The sequence below is a fragment of the Pristiophorus japonicus genome, chromosome 25, assembly GCF_044704955.1.
Source record: "Pristiophorus japonicus isolate sPriJap1 chromosome 25, sPriJap1.hap1, whole genome shotgun sequence".
NCBI classification, from domain to species: domain Eukaryota; kingdom Metazoa; phylum Chordata; class Chondrichthyes; family Pristiophoridae; genus Pristiophorus; species Pristiophorus japonicus.
Genome location: NC_092001.1, coordinates 23853466 through 23859847, shown reverse-complemented (window position 1 = coordinate 23859847; position 6382 = coordinate 23853466). Strand labels below are relative to the sequence as shown.

Here is a 6382-nt window from a genome sequence, read left to right as displayed (position 1 = left end):
ACCTGGTTGTCATGGTTAATCAGTCATTGAAAGTTAGCATGCAGGTACAGCAGGCGATGAAGAAGGCAAATGGTATGTTGGCATTCATAGCGAGGAGATTTGAGTATAGGACAAGGGAGGTCTTACTGCAGTTGTACAGGACCTTGGTGAGGCACCACCTGGAATATTGTGTTCAGTTTTGGTCTCCTAATCTGAGGAAGGACGTTCTTGCTATTGAAGGAGTGCAACGGAGGTTCACCAGACTGATTCCCGGGATGGCAGGACTGACATATGAGGGGAGACAGGATCAACTGGGCCTGTATTCATTGGAGTTTAGAAGGATGAAAGGGGTTCTCACAGAAACATTTAAAATTTGGATGGGACGGGACAGGTTCGATGCAGGAAGAATGTTCCCGAAGTTGGGGAAGTCCAGAACCAGGGGACACAGTCTAAGGATAAGGGGCAAGCCGGACTGACATACGAGGAGAAACTGGATCAACTGGGCCTTTATACATTGAAATTTAGAAGGATGAGCGGCGATCTCATAGAAACATTTAAAATTCTGATGGGACTGGTTAGTGCCAACTTTAGCTCAGCCGTTACTTAGTAAAACCAACTTTGTGAAAAGTTTGAATTTGTCTTAATGTAGTCGCTGCCTGGTGTTTTTGTTGTCATTTTCAATCTCCTTCTTTCACACTGAAACAAATGGTAACCCTATTTGAAAATTAGGAATGCGAGATTTTTAGAGAGCATATTTAAATGCTTCACAAAAACATTCTGATCACGACAGCTACCGGGGTTCGATTCCCAGTTAGAGAAGTAATTTTGCTACCACCGTTTTTAATTAAAGTGAAGTAATTTAATTAAATTACACAGATGACCCAAAGCACTTCAGAGTGGTGTCAAAACAAATGAGTTGGTAGTTAGAAATAAGGAATGTCAGAAGTTGGATTTGAGTTTCTGGGATGGAGTATGAATAACCCTCTGTGCACTGGAACTGGGAAGGGTGAATAATGAATGAGTTGTTTCCGGGTTTGAAATGCGGCTTGTACCTGCTGATATTAACCGATAGCATTGTTTCGCAGAATTAAATAAATGCTAACATGATCACTGAGGGACAGTCGAAACTTCAACAACTTACTTTTAAGAATTTGTGAAACTTGAATCATTGAGGAAGTTTTATTCCTTTTCTGATTTTACACACTCTGTATTTTAGGAGACTGGTTTTAAATGTTCGTTGCTCATCATGGAATCAGAGAATTTTGCAGCACGGAAGGAGGCCATTGTCACATGAACAATGAACATTTAAAACCAGTTTTTGTTTCAGAAATAATGTTTCTGCCCGGGCTTGAACCGGGGACTTTTTGCATGTGAGGCAAATGTAATAACCGCTACACTACAGAAACTGGTGCCTAGTTCTCGGCCCAGAGAGAAGTGTTCAGCAACAAGCTGAAATACTCAATCCCTCTCTCTGCAAAAAGTTTCTTTCACAACATTTCTCTGACCGGAACTGCACCAAACAAAAATATTCCTTTCAAGTGTGCAAATTATTTTCGTTTAACTTTTATTTTGCTTTCATGGGATAACATCGTTGATGAATCGATAATCTGCTTTTGCACAATGAAAGAAATGCTAACTGAGGGAAAGTCAGTCGGTCAATGAGTGGTTCTGTGCTCTGCATGTTGGTAATGTAGCGAAGATGATCCAAAGATCGGTGGGAAAGCAAGTTGTGAGGAGGACACAAACAATCTGCAAAGCGACATCGATAGGCTCAGTGACTGGGCAGTAATTTGTCAGATGGAGTATAATGTGGGAAATATGAGGTTATCCACTGTGGTAGGCATAATATTCAGGCGATCCTGACTATTCAGTGCTGTGTGCGGCCACCTGCAGGTTGATTTTGAACTTTTGTGTCCTGTCACATGAAATAAATGAGGGCAGCAGGCGTATCTCTGCCTGACACCGGGAAATAGTGAGACAGACCTTGGAGCAAGGGTCTGGTTATTGCCAAACAGGAAAGGAAATATTAATTCTGGAAAAAAAGTGTCTGAAAGAACAGTGATCTCGACCTGATTTGAACACACAACCTACGGATCAAGAGTTACACACACTACCGCTGCGCCACGAGGCCGACACAGTGAGTTGGAGATGTTCATCGAAATGAAAATTCTGCAATACAAGGGGCTTGGAAATCAGGAGAACCAGTTTCGAGGTTTGAAGTTGGAGACAAACCCATGGTGCGGAGCCAACTGGACCCTGGCAGCCATCAGCGACACGAAGATGCAACTTAAGCAGTACTGGCTAGCTCAGTCGGGACATTATGAGACTCTTAATCTCAGGGTTGTGAGTTCAAGCACCAAGTTGGCCGATTTAATTTCCTTAAATTTTTATGCTGCTTTTAAAGGAAAACATCATTAATTAACCCATAAATTATTTTGCACAATGAAAGAAATGGGAACTGAGGGAGAGTTGATCATTTAATAATTTGTTCTGTGCTCTGCAGAAGAACACAAGAACCAGGAGCAGGAGTCGGCCATTTGGCCCTTCGAGCCAACCTTCTTTTGCACTGAAACAAATTATAACCATGTTTTTAAATGAGCAGTGCGAGATATTGAGAGGGCACCTTTCAATGCTTCACAAAACCATTCTTTCGTGACAGCCACCCGGGAACGATTCCCGGCTTGGGAAGTGACTTTGATATCACTGTTTGTAATTGAAGTGGGGTCATTTTATTTAGTTCGATGGATGTCCCAAAGCACTTCAGAGTGGTGTCCAAACAAATGAGTTTGGAATTAAAAACACTGAATGTCAGGAGTGGAATTTGAACCCACGTCAAGAGGAGACTGCGACCTGAACGCAGCGCCTTAGACCGCTCGGCCATCCTGACTGTTAGAGGCTGTAGTTGCAAGTTATTACACTGGAAAGTTTCAGAACGGGCACTTTTTTAGTGTTGTTGGAAGGCCCAGTGACCGGGATATCCTCTCCCCCGTGGTTTTCCTGAGCCTGTGCTCGGTGTGCGGAGACCTTTGGCACGGGTCCGAGGTAGCTTACATGTGTAGGCTGCTTGCAATCTTCAGGTGGTCTCTTACCAGTGTGCTCAATTCTTCAAACGACTTGCTTGCTGGTTTCTCGGGTGCCAGCAGGTCCTTCATTAAAGCCTATGTTTTCGAGCCACAGCTGGTCAAGAGATGGGCTCTTCTCTTGTCTGCCTTATTGTCGCCTAACCATTCTTTGGTTACAAAGCTTTGCTGGAGCCTTTCTATCAAGTCCTGCCAATTATCTCCAGCATTGTATTTTTCACCTGAGCCGTTGGTCGCCATTCTGTGGATTCTGTAATCCCATTACTCGTCGCCACTGTAAAGTCCTGACCCTGTAGTACAGACTCACACGAGGCACATACTGAAGTCAAGGTCACTCAGGACCTGCACCTTTATTACACAGCTCTCGAATGCCACACTTGCCTGAGACCTGTCCTTATATACCTGTCTGGGAAAGGTATCCAGTGTCTCCTGCAAATGCACCCCTGTTGGTAAGGTAAGCTTGTGGTTACAGGTCATCTCTGGTTACAGTCATGTATGGCATGGTAAGGTACAGTTATGTACAGTAGTGTGAGATACATGACAGTATTGGTATTCATGGTGATTACAGCAATTAATAATCGTCTCACAGACCTCAATTATTTTTATGCGATGAATTGATCGAGGATTGAAACCAGGTTGGTGCGCCAGATCTTAACCCCTCGACAACCAGGGAACAGTTACGATACATGTCGATATATTTATTTATATTTATATATGAACCTGAATATCAACGGCTACCTACCGAGACCTCGTGGTGGAACGTTAGTGTGTCTAACTTTGAGTGAGTGAAATTGTTCCACAGTGACATCCATTTCATCTTTTGTTCCCTTTTCAACACTAGAAACTGAGACAGGGGAATAAATAGAGAAACCAAAGCACAGGGATATAGACAAGAAGAAGAGAGAAGGGGAAAGACACTGTCCCCACCCAGAACTAATGCAGAAACCCCTCTGCTGTGCTCGGGGTGACCACCCACAGCCTGGATACATTAACGTCCCAACAGCTCATTGACTGTCGGAGTGGGACCGTGCGGTGCTTCAGAAGACAGGTCGAAAAAGCGATGTCACTGATTCAGTCTCATGTGCTCCTCCGATCAAGAAGAGCAACACACTTAAAATGCTTCAATACTGGTTACACCTTATCTTCACAGTTGTTAAACAGTTGGCCCATTGGTCTAGGGGTATGATTCTTGCTTTGGGATTGGTTCAAATCCCAGACGAGCCCTTAGTTTTATCCAAGAATTTTGAAGTTGCATCGAACTTTTGCAAAGAAGGACTTGCATTTCTCCAGCACCTTTCAGGAACTCATGATGCCCCAAAGCGCTTCACAGCCGTTGAGTTCTGTTTGAAGTGTTGTAATTTGGGGAAAGATGTGCCCAAATCACCCCACACGAACCGCAGCTCTTTGCGAAGAAGATCGGTGCCTCAGGGACTTGGACTTGCGATGAATGAGTTCTGCTTGTACCTGCGTTCAAGCTTGAAACAGTAACTGGGCTTCCATCTCACGGGAGCAGTGTGTAGCGGTTAGTGAGTAGGTGACCAGGTTGATGTGCGCCGCTTTCAGTCTTTGAAATTTCACCAAACAAAGAAATGGTGAATCCAACTGTCCCTGTATGCGACGGAATGAAGGGATCGGTGCTCCAAACAGAGCTGGAACACGCGCAGTGCAGGAATAGGTTCCGCTACATTAAATGTCAGAGTTATTAAGCAGACAATAATTAAACATACACTTAACAGTACTTACACCCAAACAATGCGAATGTTAGCCAAAGAACTCAAACAAGTTACAGTTCCCAGTTCGGTGTACAAATTGATGAAACATTAATCGGATTCTAAACTATCTGTTCCAAATGCCACATTTTATATTTTTCCTTACCCCTGCTACGTGACAATTTAAACTTTTAATAGTATTACCTAACACAAGTGCCCAACTTCTGATGGAAGTTCATTAACCTGAAACGTTAACTCTGTTTCTCTCTCCACAGATGCTGCCTGACCTGCTCAGTGTTGCCAGAATTTACTCTTTTTATTCTCCAAACTTATAATCCGAATATCACTTCCTTTGTCAACTAACTACACTCCTTCCTGATATGTAGCCTTGTCCTACAAACCAGGCTCCTTTCGGATGATTCAGGCATTCATTGGAATTATAACTTCTTAACGATAACAATTATGGGAAGTATGTAACTATGTAATACTTGCCACCAGAGGGCGCGACTGTTGGAGTCCTAATGGCCACCTGCCCACACGTGCAGGGCCAGTATAAAAGGTCGGCTGCCATGTTGTTCAGGCACACTGGAGTTGTAATAAAAAAGACTAAGGTCACACTAAGTTTAGCTCACAGTACTCAGCCTCGGGGAGTTCTTCTACACATAACAATTGGCGACGAGAAAGAGAATTCGAACTTTCACGCAACCATGGCTGCTGTTGGAATATTAGAGAGAACCATAGAGGATGATGTTTGTGAAGCCTTCGTCGAGCAGCTCGACCTTACTTTGTGGCTAAGGAGCTGGAAGGAGACACTAACATGGCCAAGCACAGGGCGGTTCTCCTCACTGTCTGTGGGCCTAAAATATACAGCCCCATCAAGAATCTGCTCACACCGACAAAACCAACGGAGAAGAAATATTCAGAGTTGTGCACACTGGTTTGGGACTACCTCAAGCCGAAGGAGAGTATCCTCATGGAGAGATATCGTTTTTACACGCACCATCGCTCTGGGACCAGGACCTGGCAGTTTATGTCACCGACCTGAGACACCTCGCGGGACCTTGCTATTTTGGAGCTGCTTTGGGGCAAATGCTGTGGGACTTTTACGTGCTGGGCATCAGCCACGAGGTCATTCTTCGAAAGCTGCTGGCTGCTGAAACCCGAGAGCTGAGCACGGCCATCGCGATCGCCCAGGCATGCAGGGCCACGGACGATAACATCAAACAGATACCTTCTCAACATCGAAGCTCACCGTCAAGTAATGTGCATAAAATTAGGTTGCTAGCAGTCCGAACTGCATATGGCAGGGTCTATACCTCTGTAGCTGCAAGATCTGTGATGACTCAGAGTGCGCCATCGGGGGTGAATGTGAATCTATCAGCACCGTGTTGGTGCTGCGGGGGTAATCTTCGGGTCCATCAATGTCGATTCAAGCACGACCTGTGCAAAGGCTGCACAACGATGTGGTACCTCCAGTGAATGTGCAAACGTGCTGTGACATACCACGTGGCTGAGGATGATCGATCCGGCACGGATCACGCAGCACAGGCAACTCACCCCGAGGAACAAGGACTCCCAGGTGCCGGTGGGGATGCTGCATTTTATCAGGGAGGC

At 44.8% G+C, this 6382-nt stretch overlaps 1 non-coding gene across 1 annotated transcript; it reads right to left on the bottom strand.

Annotated features, from left to right (window-relative positions):
• Nucleotides 1-1312: 1312 nt before the first annotated feature.
• On the bottom strand, nt 1313-1385 carry trnav-cac (transfer RNA valine (anticodon CAC)). The gene has a single exon. It is a non-coding gene; the product is annotated as a tRNA-Val (tRNA).
• Nucleotides 1386-6382: the final 4997 nt, after the last annotated feature.